We start from the raw sequence: 17,899 nt of genomic DNA, 5'->3' as shown, positions 1-17,899 counted from the left end.
AATTAATTATTAATTGGATTAATAATTAATTATATTTATTAATTAATATGATTAATTAATAAATTATATATAAATATATATATATATATATTAATTATTATTATTAATTAATAATATTAATATATATATATATATTAATAATTAACTCCCCTGCAAAATTGCAGGGGAGTGGGCAGTTAAGTGATGTGGGGTAACTCCCCACGTCACTGTTTTTTGTTCTTCCTTTTGCAGTTCTGCAAAAGACAGATGAACATAACGAAAAGAAGAAGAACGCCCATACTCTCTCAATTTGATCTCTCTCAAACTCTCCCTCTCATTCCAAACGAGGTGCTCCCACAAGCACGGTCTCGAGACACAAGAGGATAGCGAGGAAGACACGGTGGTGGTGTTCGGGTGGAAACCGTTGAAGAAACGTTCTTCAAAGGTAATGTTTTCCTCTGTATTTTCATCTTGCACATTTTGATTTTGTTCCGGGTGTTTTTCGGAGCGTTTCCGTTGTTCCGGTTCGCGGTTCGAGGGCGGTTGCAGTCGTTTTCACTTTTTTGTATTATTTTGCTTTCTTAGGGTGCCAAAAACCGTTCCAACTCTGCTATTTAATTATTTTATGCATTATGAATGTATATTTGAATTAAAAGCATATTGCATATTGTATGTCATATAGTTTTAATCATAGGCTATATGCATAATATGTATGTTTGATATATAGTATGTATGTATGGTCATGCATCATATAGTTATAAATGTTATAATGTATGAATGCATGTTTTATTTTCATAATTAATATAAGTGTTGTATTAATTAGATGAAAATAAAGTTGCATTGAGCATGACATTACTTTGGTTAATATAATTGTTATATTAATGTATGCTTACAAGGCATGATTATAGTTTTAATTTCATAAATTTTATAAGATTTATAAAATGTGGTAGAAAAAAATTAAAATCTATAATAAAGAATTGCATGCAAACATAAGGTCTAAGTTGATTAATTTTAAAGAGATTTAAAATTAATTAGACCTTAGGTTATATCTTCTAATATGATTAGGGGGTAGTCTTTTATTTTATTTTAACTAGGTTTAAAATGAAATGATAAAAGACTAAATATAAAATATTGCCTATAAGGGAACCCTGTCTAAGGAAGGTTCTGTCTAGGTTGAGGTATTTAAGCTGGCCGTAAGGGAACACCTCTACTTGGAAACCGACCTGGGGGTTGAATTAGTCAATATTTTATATACATGCAATAATGTCGTTGGTTTATTAAAGTGTTTAACGAACTAAAACATTATTGTACAACTACCAATATAAGAGTTATATTGGGCCGACTAAAAATTCACTTAGTTAATTTCATTTAGCCGGAATTTATCTAAGTAATATACCCTAGTCTTAGAATACTAAGTGGGAGCAAAAGAGAATATGTAATATACTATGTATATATTTGATATACAAAGTATGTATAACATACTTTTCTCTCTTTCTCACGTTATCTTTTATATTCACACGGTGAGTTCCATGCTCGGCCTCGTGTCGCCCTGGGCACGGCCTTCCTACGGAAGGTGTTTACGTGGTTCAATATCGAGGTGAATGGAGGTAGTATTCATAGTAAGTGAGAGAAGGACGTGTGACAACACATCCTTCGGTCTCTGCCATTGGTTTGTACTGTGAGGTTTCATACATATGACCTGCATGTCGTCTTGGAGCGACCATCCCTACGGAGGGTTCATTGTATGGAATTAAAACCAAGGCAAACTTCAAAAATAAATAAGGGTCTCTTAAGTTTTGCTCCAATATTTTCCTTCCCTACGGCGGGATTATTGGGTGGATCTCTGAAGTCCGAAAATGATGGGTCACACTTACGGGGAGTTCTTAAGTTAGTTAGCAATTTCCTGACCAAACAAACGATGACTAAAGTTTATAGGAATAAGAGTTACTCTGGTGCAAAACTTAGTTGAGAAAGTCTCAATTCAGTTGAGGAGTACCTGTCTGCCCTACGGTTGTTGTTGCTCTAAATCGCTGAAGCGTCATTGCAAAACAATTTTGTTAGGGTGCTTAATTTCTTTTGCTAAAATTTGATTGGGCTTAAAGGCTAATGCATGAAACTGATATAGGTTGTTTTTACTTTCAGCATGTCTGCTTCCATTATTGCACTTCTAGCCGCTCAAAAACTTAACGGCGAGAGTTAAAAACAATGGAAATCGAATCTAAACACTATTCTCGTGATAGATGATCTTAGGTTCGTCTTGCAAGAGGATTATCCTCAAGCTCCTGTGCCTAACGCCACTGTGGCGGTGCGCAACATCTATGACAGGTGGATAAAGGCCAATGACAAGGCCAAGGTCTACATCTTGGCGAGCATATCTGATGTGCTTGCCAAGAAGTACGAGAACACAGTCACCACTAAGGAGATCATGGACTCGCTGCAGAGCATGTTTGGACAACCGTCCTTACAGGCTCGACATGAAGCCCTTAAGAACTTTTGTTCCTTAACACTTTTGGTGTTGCTTTTTTCAAATCTTGCTTTAGGTTTGATGTTAAACCGATTCATTGGATTAGTCTCGATCAAGCTAATTCTAGAGTGAGTCGTCTTAGGATCTAGGAGTGACCATCGTAAATTCTAAGTCCGATCTAAGAGTGATTCATCTTCTAACCTTACTGATAAGAAAACAATAGCCAATTGGATCTAAGAACCCTTATGGTTATGCAAACCCCTAGATCACAAATGCTAAAACCCCCAAATCGAGATGATGTAAACCCAAGGAAGAAGTTAGAACGGATTTACCTTGATGATCAATATCAAGAGTAGAGAAAACTTGTTTCTAAACTCAAGATTCGAACCACTCCACAAAATAGCTTGATCAAGGCTACTTGAATGATTCTAGCATGCAAATCTAACACTTAAGAATTGCAAAGAAAAACAAGCTCTAGGCTTTTTGAAGCAAAATAGCAACTTTCATTCAATCATCAAAATCTCTATTTCAAAGGAAACAAACTAGGCTATTTATAGCCTCCAAAACAACCCTAAAAGTAACCTAAAGGCATTTGATAGGTTGTAACTCCCAATTACATGATGGCCATAACATCCACTAGCTAAAATGTAACTTAAAACACATAAATGAAATGTTTAAAACTGAAAATATAATAAAAAGAGATTAAAATCCGAGAATTGAAGTCTTGGTCACCCTTCAAAGTCCTTGTAACCTCCCAATTGTAAATGAAGCTTCACTTGAAGTAGTTTGAAGTGTAGTTCCATTAATTGATGTATGACTTGCAATAAATGAAGCTTGAGATGCACTTAAGTTCATTGAATGCAACTCGAGTTCAACTTTGACTTCTATGAATGCATCTTGAGTTCAACTTTGACTTCCATGAATGCAACTTGAGTTGGCCATAAATGAAACTAGAGTGCATTTAATGCAACTCCGATTTGTTGTCAACTTGGACATAGGATTCTCCAACATCTTCCTTTAAATCCTTGAGCACTAAGATACTTTGGTTCATATCACTTACTCTTGGTTGGAATCATTCGGTAAGTTAGTCATTTTTGTGAATGTTTGCAAGGATCCTAGAAGGACCTCTAGCTTTGTAAACCCGAGCAACCTTGGCGCTTATCATCGGGTCCCCTGTTTATAGGTTTGGGTATCCGATAATGCGTTGGTCGACGGTTGAGCAAGTCGAATTTCTACTATTTTTGTTGAAGAGGCTTGTGCTGAGTTTATATCTCTCCACCCAATATTTGGCTAAGAGGGAACAAGCATTTGGGACCGACTAGCCGACGATCACTTTATTCTCCCGGCTTGATCATCTCGAACCGTTGTGTTATTATCCATTTTGTGTCCTCCACGTGGCAGTGTTGTTTAACGCCTCCAAGACCTTCTTTGGGAGGAGGAAATTGATGTTATGTTTGATCTTCACCACTATAGTGGAAGGGGAAAAGTAAAATTTGATAGTCTCTACATTTGAGGATTATGCACTAACATGGTTGAATATATTATTGTAAAAAATGAGGAAGAGCAAAAATCGTGCAATGCCCTCAAGGAAATAAATCATATTTCTAATGAGGAAGCATTTTGTTCCAAAGTCTTTCAAAAAATTGTAAACTTTAAATCAAAGGGAGCAATAGTGTTGAACATTACTATGAGGAGATGCTCTAACTACTTGTGGAGACTAACTTATATGAGGATGAGGACGTTACTATTGACCGATTCTACAAAGGGCTTAATGAGAAAATTGCTGAGATTGCCAAATGCGAGGAAATTCAACCATGTGATAGTTTGGAAGAGATGGTGCACATTACCATTGAGGTATACAAACCCTAAGTGATAAGCGCCAAGGTTGCTCGGGTTTACAAAGCTAGAGGTCCTTCTAGGATCCTTGCAAACATTCACAAAAACGACTAACTTGCAGAATGATTCCAACCAAGAGTAAGGTTAGAAGATGAATCACTCTTAGATCGGACTTAGAATCTACGATGGTCACTGGATTAGTTTCGATCAAGCTAATTCTGGAGTGAGTCGTCTTAGGATCTAGGAGTGACCATCGTAGATTCTAAGTCCGATCTAAGAGTGATTCATCTTCTAACCTTACTCTTGGTTGGAATCATTCGGTAGGTTAGTCGTTTTTTTGAATGTTTGCAAGGATCCTAGAAGGACCTCTAACTTTGTAAACCCGAGCAACCTTGGCGCTTATCATTTGGTATCAGAGCATTGGTCGACATCCTTTGGCCGGCTCTAGAGGTGAAATATCTTTACTTTATGTAATTTTATTTTTCTATTATTTTCCTTTTTCGAAAGTAGTTTCTTACAAAGTGTAACAAGACATAACTTGTCTTGAAATTCTTGTATTTTGCTCTCGTATCATTAGCAAAAAAAAAAAAAATTAGAAGCAAAAGAAAAAAAAAGAAAAAAAACAGAAGGAAAAGAAAGAAAAAATAGTAGCAAAAAGAAAGAAAACCGTAGAAAAAAAGCATTCGAAGATCCGAGGCACACGAAAAGTTCTTTTCATTATGTTGTGTTTTGTTTAAATTATCAAGTTGTTTATCCTAAGATTGAGTTGTTGTAGCCTTAGTTTGTGAGAGTTGATCATTGAATTAGTTATATCAAGCTTTAAGCAAGATTGCACCAAAATTTAAGCCAACCCTTACATCTTTGACCTAGTACCAAAAGCCTACCCTTGAGTGATAAACACGAGTGTCCTTGAGTGAAATCTTGGTGAGAAGAGTGGTAAGGTCCTTATTATCATTATTATTGTTTCTAACAAAATGGCACAGGATGGACTACCACAAGTACCGCAAGATCCTAATACGGTGATTCTTCAAGCAATTCAAGGTATGATGGAAATGATGATGGAAGATAGACAAGAAAGGAGAGCGCAACAACAAAGAGAAGAACGAGCCTTAGAAGAAGATGATGCATTTGACCTTGCTGAACAAGAAAGACAAGTTGGAGGAAGAAGAAATGGGAGAGGAAGAGGACGAAATAACTTTGCCAACGTTATGCAACCTAGAAGATTGGAAAGATTAAATGAAAATAGGGATGGCGGAGTTAAACTCAAAATTCCACCCTTTAGTGGAACGGCGGACCCCGATGCTTACTTGCAATGGGAAAGGAAGATAGAACATGTGTTTGATTGCTATACATATAGTGAGAATAAGAAGATGAGACTTGTAATTGCCGAATTCATTAATCATGCTAATGAATGGTATCAACATCTCAAATCCGAGAAAAGAATGAAAGAGAAGTTTCCAATAGAAACTTGGGAAGAACTCAAAGAAGCCATGAGAAAGAGGTATGCTCCCAAACATTATAGAAATGATTTGAAAACTAAATTGCAAGCTTTGAGGCAGGAAACAAAAAGTGTTGCTGAATATTATCAAGAGATGGAGATTTTAATGAAAAAGGCAAAAATCCGAGAAGAAGAAGAAGATACCATATCTAGATTTCTTGGAGGTTTGAATCTGGAAATTGCTCATCCTATTGATAGAAATCCATCACCTTACTTGGAAGATATGTATCTCCATGCTATCAAAATTGAAGATCAATTGAGGAAAGAAAAGCTGCTGCATTCCAAATGGCATGAATCCATGCAACCAAAAGAGAAGTTTGGTGCTGTCAAACGAGTGGAGATCGAGAGCTCCAATACTAAAAAGAATCAAGCTCCAAAGGAGGTAGGGGAGAAGACTAATTGTCTAAAATGTTGGAAGTGCAAAGGGTTTGGGCACATGAACAAAGAATGTGTCAATAAAGAAGTCAGGGTGATAAGAAATGGGGTCATTGATTCAAATGATGCTTGTGAGAAATATGATGCAAAATTTGAGGAAGAGTCTAAAGCACATGTTGACGAATTTATTGAAAAAGATCGCAAAGATTCTGATTTTGATGAAAGTGAGATGAAAGAAAAGAGAGAAAGAGAAGAGTTAAGAGAAAGGAATAGAAAGGAGAAAGAAGAGGAAAAGAGCATGATCCAATCCATTTGTCCATATAAGCCAAATCTTATAGCATTGTTGCATAACGACCCTTACTATCAAGCTCACATATTTTATCCTAGTTTTTCTACTTTCCTAAGATTTTTGCAGGAAGTTCCAACTTTTCAATTCAAGTGTGGTCGAATACAAGTAACAAAGGAAGCTATAAAGGAGCCAACGAGAGTTATCCTATCATCTTATCATGATCTTGAGATTGTCTTACAAGGTAAGTATAAAATACATCTTGATTTTGAAGATACTAACTTGCTTCCTTATTGTGTAGGTAACCATGGACATAAGAAACCTAAGGTGAAAGGCATTGTGGAAAAGTACTTGTCCAAGAATTTGCATAAAGAATTCCATGGTCAAGAAAATAGAATGTTATGTTGGAGAATGCAAATGCAAAGTACCAAGTGGAGGAAAAATAAATCCAAGCACAATTTCATTTCAACAAAAAAAAAAATAAATAAATCCAAGCACAATTTCAACAAACCAAGTGATTGGGTTTGGAAGCACTTTTGGAAGGAACGAAGAATTTGTCCAAGTCCAAACATAAGAAGACTAAGAAGGATGATCTTACATCAAGACTTCAAGATTGCATTTGAAGGAAGTCAAAAAGTTGTGTTAACTCAAGAAGATAAACAAGAAAGAGCCATTGAAATTTTCAAGAAGAAAGAACTGACATCTCCAACGAAGAAAATCATACATCTTGAAGCTCAAAAAATACAACTCACAAGGTAAGGAACAAGTTGTTAAGGCTTATCATTGGACTAACTTGATTCGTTTTGATGTAGGAAATGAAGACCTTGATTTGAGGACAAATCCTTTTAAAGAAAGGAGGGATGATACGAATCCATTTATGACTAATTACATGTATCAAACGAGCAATTATTACAAGAAAGGCAAGGAAGATTCAAGAGGCTTTCACACTGCACCTTCAAAAGCTTGTTAATGCACAAGAACCAACAAAGATTTTTTGAGCCCAAATTTGTTATAATATTACTTCAATGAGTCAAGAAGAGAATGGAGCAAAGATGGCAAGGAAAAGTTGTCTATTTTGAGAGATGGCATGGAGGACAAAAAAAGTGTGCAGATTTGTGAACAGGTGCCTTTGCAGATTGCACCTCTTGGGAGTTTGTGATGTCAAAGCTTGTCAAATCTCATCCAAACGTAAAGCGCCTACTACATGTGATTTCCAAGACAATTTAAAGCAATTCTACGTTTTTGGATTTGTTGGCTTTTTGACCCTTAATCTCGGTTAATTAATTTAATTAATTAGTATTTTGATGATAACAAACACACTTAGTATTAATTGTTTTTGGTGTGTAAGAATTATTGTTATAAAGCATAAATTTATTATGAGCTTCAATCATATTATATGATTTATTGATAATATATATTTTATTTATTGATAATTTTATTGTTTAAATAGTCCACAGCGTAGAGCTAGAAACAAGGATTCCAACGGATTTTGAATTATCCAGATCGGAGTTCAAACGAAAAAGTTACAACGAAAACAAGTTGAAAGAATGGTATGACGTGGACGTGAACCAACAACAAGGTGACATGTGGCAACTGAAATTTCACAAAAAAAAAAAAGAAATAGATAAAGAAATGAAAAAAAAAAGAAAGAAGAAAAGAAAGATGTTACCGTTAGGTAACTTGTAGAAAGAAATAAAAAATAATTATATATATATATATATATATATATATATATCATGTCAAATCTGACATTTGTTTTAAAAAAAAAGAAAAAAAAAGAGAAGGGAAATGAGAAATAGCCGTTGAAGTTTATATATATATATATATATATATATATATATATATATATAATATTTTATTATTATTATTTTATAATTATTTATTTTCAAAATCAATTATTATTTTATTCAATTAAAATCTCAACCTTTGATTTTCAATCATTAAAGATCTAATGGCCCAAATTCAATTTCGATTTCAAATTTATTTTCAACTTTTCCTCACCTATTTAAACCCCACCCCCTTCAACATTTTATACAACTGATTCTCTCCCAATTTTCTCTCCAAATTTCTACATTGTTAATGTCTCTTCAAAGCTTCAATTTTTGTTTTATATTCTTCAGGAAGATTTTTTATTTGAGAGATATTTGAGCTTCCAATTTTATTTCTTTTAGCCAATTTGAAGGCTTTAATTTGTAAGAATTTTTTCTTACAAATTTGTGAGCAAATATTTGTATACTCACTCTTTGAGAGAGTTTGTAAGTTTATTCTCAAATTTCCATATCCTTTGTAAGGGTTGCTCTTGAGCCCGAAAAAGAGCGTTGTAACGGTTTGATCCTGAACCGTGGAAAGGATCGGGTTTCTTCTTGTTCCCAAGAAAAAAAGAAGGTTTTATTCCGGTTTGACTACTACCATGGAAAGAGTCAAAGTTTCTTAATTGAATACCCAAGAGGCGCTTGGGGAGTGGAGTAGGCCGGTTGTTGCCGAACCACTATAAAATTTCCGATGTCATTTTTTCTAACCCTACTCTATTTAATTTTTGTAATTAATTTTCTTTATTACAAATTGCATAAAATTAATTGTTCGAATTTGTTATTCATATTTATGCTCAATGTTTATATTTGAATTATGTGGGTGGTGTCATTAATTAGGGTGTTTGTATTTCTAATTTATTGTTTAAATTGTGATAAAATTAATTGTTCCTAAAAAGTTTACTTATTTGTTTAAATTTGGGCCCACCGTAGTAAAAAGTTTATAAAGTTTAATTAAACCCTATTCACCCCCCCTCTAGGGTTGTCATACCGATCCAACAGGATTCACATTTCGTTGTCTAGTTTGATGTGCAATCATGTTTTAATTTGCATGTCTTATTTTCTACAATTTGCATTAAATAGGATTTGAAAGACTTTTGGTGTTCCTCATGTTGAACGACCCTTTGGCCTATTTAAAGGCTTGTAATCACCTTGTTTTGGCAGATTAAACATATTGAAATTCAAGAACTTTTGTTCCTTAACACTTTTGGTGTTGCTTCTTTCAAATCTTGCTTTAGGTTTGATGTTAAACCGATTCATTGGATTAGTCTCGATGAAGCTAATTCTGGAGTGAGTCGTCTTAGGATCTAGGAGTGACCATCGTACATTCTAAGTCCGATCTAAGAGTAATTCATTTTCTAACCATACTCTTGGTTGGAATCATTCGGTAAGTGATTACGCTTGTTTACATGCGTAAAAAGAAGGTTTTAGATGCTGTTTTTACTATGTTTCAGCCTTGTTTCGGACTTTTTCTCGATCGTTTGAGTTCCAATTCATGCAAAATTCATATACTATGGTTTGTGGATGGCTTATGTTGTATTTATGACATTTTAGGACCATTTGGGAGTGCAAATTAATCAAAAGAAGCGAAAAGACGGAAAAACCTACCTAGGAGGCGCCAGGCGCCTGGGAAGCCTGCAGAAAACAGTTTTTCTTCCAACTTTGCCCTTAATGAAACGCGTCTTCCAATGCGTTTTGGTGGTTCCAACCGATGCATACGTGTAGAAGAAGTGTTCCACTATCAGTTTGAGCACGATTTGGTCAGTCAAAGGAGTTGGAAATGGGTGATTCACCATCGTTTTAGGACCTATCTAACCAATTCTGCACAGCTATAAATTCCAGCAACTTCTCCACCAAATTCATCAAGCCTTGCTTCCTTCTCTTGATCATTTTTAGTGTTTCTTTGTTGCTTTCTAAGTACTTTTTAGTTGCTTTCATTAGTTGCTTTTGGTTTTTAAATCCCGAGCACTTTACATTCTTTTATTGAGCTTTGTTTTGTTTCCATTTGTACTTAGTTATTTTCTACTTATTCAAATATATAAAAATCTAGCACTTTGCTTATCTTCTCTTTGTCTTTACTTTATTTTTAGTTAAGAGAGTTGTGTTTTTGGAGGAAAGAGCACGTGACACTCTCCCTTGCTTGAAAGAGAAGGGCGAAGCTCTCAATCCCGATAAAAACTCTCCGTTAGTTAACTTTTGTTTTTCACACATGCATTCCACATTCAACCATTTTACTTGTTGTATTTCCTTCAATATGTCTTTCTAAATTCCCGTCTCTAGCCCGGTTATGGATAGTTAGCCTTTTATGTTTAAAAAGGGTTGCTAAGAAGTAGTGTTTTTTCTTTCCATTCATTGCTCAACATGTTTTCCCAAAAAGTTAGGATTTAGAGAAGGCCACTGTAAGTCTTAACAAGTCAACACTGAAAAGGTTGCTTATTTGCATTGTTGAGTGGTTAAACCGAGGAGAGGAGCGCCTTAGACATAAGGGTTCCGCTTAAGTAGCCTAGACATAGGACCTTAACCCGAGGTTGCGACTATTTCCATCCTAAAACTAAGATATATCTCATAATAGACATATTAGGGAATGTCTTAGGACTTTGAACTTGCTTAGACATAAGTAAAGTGAGAAGCGTAGTCGTTAGTTTCTAAAGTAAAATGCATATTATCCTTAGCATGTCCTTGATTATTTGTTGGCTAACTTGAAGTAAATCGGGCTAGGTTTTATTATTATAAGTCCAAATCCCAAATCCAAAACCATTATTTGTGACCACTTCCCATTTTACAAGAATCACTCATTTCAATATTCACTATTCTTTAAAACTTCAGAGTTTGGAAATTATTTAGAAGTCCTTGAGGATCGATACTTGGATACTCCATCCATTTTATATTACTCTGACAGGTGTGCGCTTGCATCTATATAATTGTTACCACGCTTAGTGCGTGCGTTCAGCATAAACATCCCAGTCAAGTTTTTGGCGCCGTTGCCGGGGACTTTAGTTTTAAAATTATTTTCAAATTCTTTTAGTTTTTATTTTTGTGAATTGTTGTTGGGTGTAATCTCCATCCACCGTTTTTGTTCTATATTTTTGGTCGTTTATCTCACAAGGGTAAGTTAAAGTGCATGAGCACAAGATCTTTTCTTCTACCCCTTGACCCTGAGATTGAGCGGACCCTTCGAAAAACTCGAAAGGAGCAAAGACTTCGAAAACAACTAGAAAAGCAAAAAGAGAGAGAAGGTGAAATCAGTCCTGAAAGTGAGGTAGAGAGTACGAGCACATCAGTGGCAGATATTCCACCTCGTGATCCGGTTGATCCACCTGCTGTTAACGGTAATATGAGGGATCATGCGAGAAATGATGAATTCAACCATATCCAGATGGCGGACAACAGAGACGTGGCAATGCGAGAATATGCCGCCACGGCTTTTCAGAACTTTGATTCAGGGATAGTCAACCCTATTCCAGCCCACGCAAACTTTGAGCTTAAACCAATGATGTTCCAAATGTTGTAGACAATTGGACATTTTGGAGGGCAGGAACATGAGGATCCACATGATCATCTGAAATCATTCATTCAAATTGCAAATGCATTTCGATTACCTGGTATAACAGACGATGCTCTGAGGCTAACACTTTTTCCATTTTCTTTGAAGGACCAAGCTAGAGCATGGCTCAATGCATTTCCACCGGGATCCATCACCACATGGGGGTCGTTAGTGGAGAAGTTCTTAACAAAATTCTTCCCACCTACTCGCCACGCTGATATCAGAGAGGAGATCATCTCCTTTAGACAGTATGATCGTGAACCTGTTCACGAGGCGTGGGAGAGATTTAAAGAACTAATCAGGAAATGTCCGAACCATGGCTTGCCGGCATGCATCCAGATAGAACATTTCTTTAGAGGTTTAGATCATCCTACTAAGATGATGCTAAACAATGCTGCCAACGGAGCCTTTACAAAGAAGACATTCAACGAGATAGTTGACATCCTAAATGACTTAGCTTCACACAACGAACTATGGTGTTCGCAAAGATCTAGGGCAGCACCAAAGAAGCAAGATCCAGCTGGAGTTTTGGCTCTGGACATTGCGACCTCGATGCAAAAAGAGATGGTTACAATGAACCAGAGGCTGAAAGAGATGGCATTGGGAATAAAAAATCCATTAGCCACGCCGATACAACCTGTGCAGTCGGATTATTGCACTCCTGCCCCTGTTTGCCAAGTCAACGATCTCATTTGTTCATTTTGCAGTGAAAACCATATTTATGACAATTGTCCACATAACCCTGCTTCTGTTTTTTATGTAGGACATGGGAACAATAGGAACTTTAACCCATATTTGAACACCTACAACCCAGGTTGGAGGCACCACCCTAATTTCTCATGGGGAGGACAAGGAGGTTCGAGCGGTTTTAATCAAGGGCAGAGCCAGCAGAATAAGCAGCCCTATGTTCCACCTACACAACAATACATCCCACCACCGCAACAGCAGTACAATCAGAGAACACAGACTCCACCAGTTCAAAATAACAACTCAAATCTTGAGAATATGATGAAGGAGTACATGGCCCGAACCGACGCAATGATACAATCCCAAGCGGCATCAATGAGGAATTTCGAGACCCAATTGGGACAGCTCGCCAATGAATTGAAGAATAGACCACAAGGTTCTTTTCCAGGCCATACTGAATTACCAAAACGAGAAGGGAAAGAACAGTGCAAAGCTGTCACCCTCAGGAGTGGACTGGCATATGATGGACCAACAATGCCAACAACAGATGTACAGATTCCGTCCACTGAACCAATTGTAAAGATACCAGAAAATCCAACAACACCAGAAAAAGAAAATATTAGAAAAGGTAATGAGGACACCCCGAGTGTTCCTCCACAGGTACAGCCTTCTTTTACCCCTACTCCCCCGTTTCCACAAAGATTAGTTAAGAAAAATAATGATTCCCAGTTTAGAAAATTTTTAGATATTTTAAAACAATTGCATATAAATATACCATTAGTAGATGCTCTAGAACAGATGCCAAATTATGCTAAGTTTTTGAAAGATATAGTTTCTAGGAAGAAAAAAATAGGAGAGCATGAACTGGTAGCCATGACAAAATGTAGTAGTGAAGCTGTAGGCAGCCCGCTACCCATGAAATGTAATGATCCTGGCAGTTTTACCATTCCATGTTCCATAGGAGGAAAAAACTTAGGTAGGGCATTATGTGATCTAGGCGCTAGCATTAATCTTATGCCATTATCAGTTTTCAAATCTTTAGGCATAGGAGAAGCTAGACCTACTACGGTTACCCTCCAACTAGCAGATAGATCTATCATAAGACCTGAGGGAAAGATAGAAGATGTTTTAGTCCAGGTGGACAAATTCATTTTCCCTGCGGACTTTATCATTCTAGATTGCGAGGCGGACTTAGACGTTCCCATTATTTTGGGAAGACCATTTCTAGCCACTGGGGATACAGTTTTTAATGTAAGGAAGGGAGAAATTACAATGAGGGTAAATAATGAAGAAGTTAAATTTAACGTTCTAGATGCCATGAAATTACCAGGAGACTTTGAAGAGTGCTCTGCTATAAATAGCTTGAATCCTGTTATGTTTGATGAGTTTTATGACTTATTAGTTACAGAGATTGAAGAAGAGCTTGATAAGATAGCAGAAGGACCAGAAGATGTGGCTAATCCTATTGAAAAAATACAAAAAGAAGAATGCAAGTCGTTACTTCCGTCCATAGTGGAACCACCCACGTTGGAGCAGAAGCCATTGCCGTCGCATTTGAAATATGCGTATCTAGGGGATAACGACACTTTACCAGTTATTATAGCTTCCAATTTATCACCTACTAATGAATATTCTTTATTGCAGATTTTGGAGAAGCACAAAAAGGCCATTGGATGGACGATAGCCGATATCCGAGGGATAAGCCCGGCCTTTTGCATGCACAAAATTCTATTGGAAGAAGATGCTAAGAACTCTATTGAGAGTCAAAGGCGGTTGAACCCGAAGATGAAAGAGGTTGTAAGGAAAGAAATTCTCAAATGGCTTGACGCCGGTGTTATATACCCAATATCCGACAGCAGCTGGGTAAGCCCAGTACAGTGTGTACCAAAGAAAGGGGGTATAACCGTGGTGGCCAACGAGGAGAATGAGCTCATCTCAACCCGAACTGTGAGCGGGTGGAGAGTTTGCATTGATTATCGCAAACTCAACAAGGTAACAAAGAAAGACCATTTTCCTCTCCCGTTTATTGACCAGATGCTCGACCGTCTGGCAGGTAAGGATTTCTATTATTTTTTAGATGGATATTCGGGTTATAATCAAATTACTATTGCTCCAGAAGACCAGGAGAAGACAACATTTACGTGTCCGTATGGGACGTTCGCTTTTAGGCGAATGCCCTTTGGACTATGCAATGCACCCGCGACTTTTCAGAGGTGTATGATGGCCATCTTCTCTGACATGGTAGAAAATATTCTAGAGGTTTTTATGGATGACTTTTCTGTTTTTGGAAATTCTTTCGACGCATGTTTAGTTAATTTGGAGAGAGTATTGGAAAGATGTGAACAAACAAACCTAGTCCTAAATTGGGAGAAGTGTCATTTCATGGTACAAGAGGGTATTGTTTTGGGTCACAAAATTTCCAAGCAAGGAATAGAGGTAGACCACGCTAAGATAGACATCATTTCAAAGCTACCTTCTCCTACAAATGTCAAAGGGATTAGAAGTTTTTTAGGGCATGGGGGATTTTACCGCCGCTTTATAAAAGACTTTGCTAAAATTTCTAAACCCTTGTGTCAATTGTTAGAACATGATAGACCATTTGTTTTTGATGATGACTGTTTAAAATCATTTGAAATGTTGAAAGTTGCTCTAAGTTCAGCTCCTATAATTATCGAACCTAATTGGGATTTACCTTTTGAGCTCATGTGTGATGCTAGTGATTATGCAATAGAAGCTATGTTAGGACAACGTAAAAACAAGATCTTGCATCCTGTGTATTATGCTAGTAAGACTCTGACCGGTGCACAACTCAATTACACTACTACTGAAAAGGAACTGTTAGCAGTTGTGTTCGCCTTTGATAAGTTTAGGTCTTACTTGATAGGCACAAAAGTCATTGTTTTTACTGACCATTCTGCTTTAAAATATTTATTTGCTAAAAAAGATGCTAAACCACGTTTGATACGGTGGATTTTGTTACTTCAAGAGTTTGATATTGAAGTTAGGGACAGGAAGGGTACTGAAAACCAAGTTGCTGATCACCTGTCTAGATTGGAATCCCCGCTCTGTGATGATGGAACTGTTATACGTGAACAGTTTATTGACGAGCAACTCTTGCGAGTTGATTCAGTTCCGTGGTATGCCGATATAGCAAATTATTTGGTAAGTCGAATAGTTCCTTATGAGTTCAACAAGCAACAGGTAAAGAAGTTTCTAAATGAAGTTCGATGTTATCGTTGGGATGAGCCTTTTTTATATAAGCTAGGACCTGACAATATCTTACGCAGGTGTGTCGCAGAAGAAGAGCACGAGGCGATATTAGACGCTTGTCATATGTCTCCATATGGAGGACATTTTGCAGGACACAAAACCGCAGCCAAAGTTTTGCAAAGTGGGTTCTTTTGGCCCACTCTGTTCAAAGATGCACATAAGTTTGCCCAGGTTTGTGACAAATGCCAACGGACAGGTAATATATCTAAACGCCACGAAATGCCTCAAACCCCGATCCTGGAGATTGAAATATTTGATGTGTGGGGTATAGATTTTACGGGTCCATTTCCATCTTCTAATGGTAAGCTTTATATATTGTTAGCAGTAGATTATGTTTCGAAATGGATAGAAGCCATTGCAACTGCTACCAATGATTCCAAAGTTGTCATTCGTTTTCTGCAAAAGCACATTTTTACGCGTTATGGAACCCCGCGTTGTCTGATAAGCGATGGGGGGGCTCATTTTGTGAATAGGTCTATGCAAAAGTTGCTGACTAAATACAATGTGCGTCATAGGGTTGCAACAGCATATCATCCTCAGTCGAATGGGTTAGCCGAAATATCTAATAGGGAGATAAAAAACATTTTAGAAAAAACTGTAAATCTTAACCGTAGGGATTGGTCTTTTAAGCTTGATGATTCACTTTGGGCATATAGGACAGCATTTAAGACTCCCCTCGGCATGTCCCCCTATAGGCTAGTTTTTGGAAAAGCATGTCATTTGCCTCTTGAGCTAGAATATAAAGCATTTTGGGCTACTAAGAAATTAAATTTTGATTTGTTGGCTGCAGGTGAAGCGAGGAAGTTACAATTGTTGGAATTAGAAGAACACAGGCACTTTTCTTATGAGAATGCTAAGTTGTTTAAGGAAAAAACTAAACAGTGGCATGATAGGCGTCTTCGGCCGAACAATCTTCAAGAAGGTGATCTGGTTCTGTTATTCAACTCTAGGTTGAAACTTTTCCCTGGAAAACTTAAGTCTAGATGGTCTGGTCCCTTTCAAATTTTTAAAGTCTACCCATATGGGGCAGCGGATCTAGTTGATTCTAAGGGAAATGTTTTTAAAGTAAATGGGCAGAGACTTAAGCCGTATTTTGGAGAACCAGTGGATAGAGGAAAAACCTCTATTCAACTTTCAGGTCAATAAATTTTTGCGAAAAATGTTTTTTCCTTCTTATTCGTTTTTTTAAAGAACAAAAGTAAAGGAAGGAAGTCTTTGTATCTTGTATTTTCTTTTTGTTTAATTATAAAGTTTTTCTTATTAAGAGAATGTTTGTGAAAACGTTGAAAAAAAAAAGAATTATGCAGGCGCCTGGCGCCTGCCCTGTTTTTCCAGCATTTCGAAAACTCTCAGGTTCGAGAAGTCGTGCAACATATCTACAACTTACGGACTTCATTGGAATTTGCGGTTTTACCTTCATGGCCTCCAGCGCTAGCTGCTATCCTTAGTCATCCATCTCCCAGCACTGACACTGATCCTAGTCCACAACCTCCGACTTCATGAAGGGGAGGTTCCTTCTTTGCTATTTTTTGTGTTTTATTCTTTTTGTTAATGACGTAGTTTGCATATTTTAGCACTACTACGCATGTTTTTTTTGTATTGATTATGTTTCGAGCTCAGTTGAAGCATGAATAAATTAGTATCGTTTATCTTCTGATCACTTAAAGTATGCCTTCACTTAACCTTAGTTTAGCTTTTCACATGCCTATTTTGAAGCATCTGTGCTGTGCATGTGATTTCATGTCGATGATGATTATAAGAGATTGTTGAGTTTTCGGTTCTATGCCTGACTAAGCTTTGAGCTATTTCCTTTGTTTATGTGATAAACTCATTTTCTTTTATGTCTTTTTGATCTTTTCAGACTTTAAGCTTTTTCTTTGCCCCTATATAGGAAGTCCTTGTCCTTTTTACTGTTAAGCCTTTTTTCATCCGATGCAAAAGTCTTTTCCCAGTGAGGACACTGTCTCTCTTAAGTTTGGGGGGGACAGTCGTTGTGTCAGTCGTTGTTTCAAAAAGATAAGGTGTTATTTATATTTAAAAAATCATGCTATTTTCTTTTGAAAAAGCACTTAGCTAAAAAAAAAATATATATATAAAAACGAAAGAAAGAAAGAAAAAAAGTTGCAAAAGAGTAAAAAGAGTCTTGTTGAGA

At 36.7% G+C, this 17,899-nt stretch overlaps 1 non-coding gene across 1 annotated transcript; it reads right to left on the bottom strand.

Moving 5' to 3' along the window:
• Positions 1-12,006: 12,006 nt before the first annotated feature.
• On the bottom strand, positions 12,007-12,113 carry LOC148208135 (small nucleolar RNA R71). The gene has a single exon (XR_015789123.1). It is a non-coding gene; the product is annotated as a small nucleolar RNA R71 (small nucleolar RNA).
• Between the last annotated feature and the right edge of the window lie 5,786 nt (positions 12,114-17,899).

The sequence above is a fragment of the Momordica charantia genome (genome assembly GCF_013281855.1).
Source record: "Momordica charantia cultivar OHB3-1 chromosome 11 unlocalized genomic scaffold, Mcharantia_2.0 BLBB01000011.1, whole genome shotgun sequence".
Taxonomy (NCBI): Eukaryota; Viridiplantae; Streptophyta; class Magnoliopsida; order Cucurbitales; family Cucurbitaceae; genus Momordica; species Momordica charantia.
This window is presented reverse-complemented; position numbering and strand designations above follow the sequence as displayed.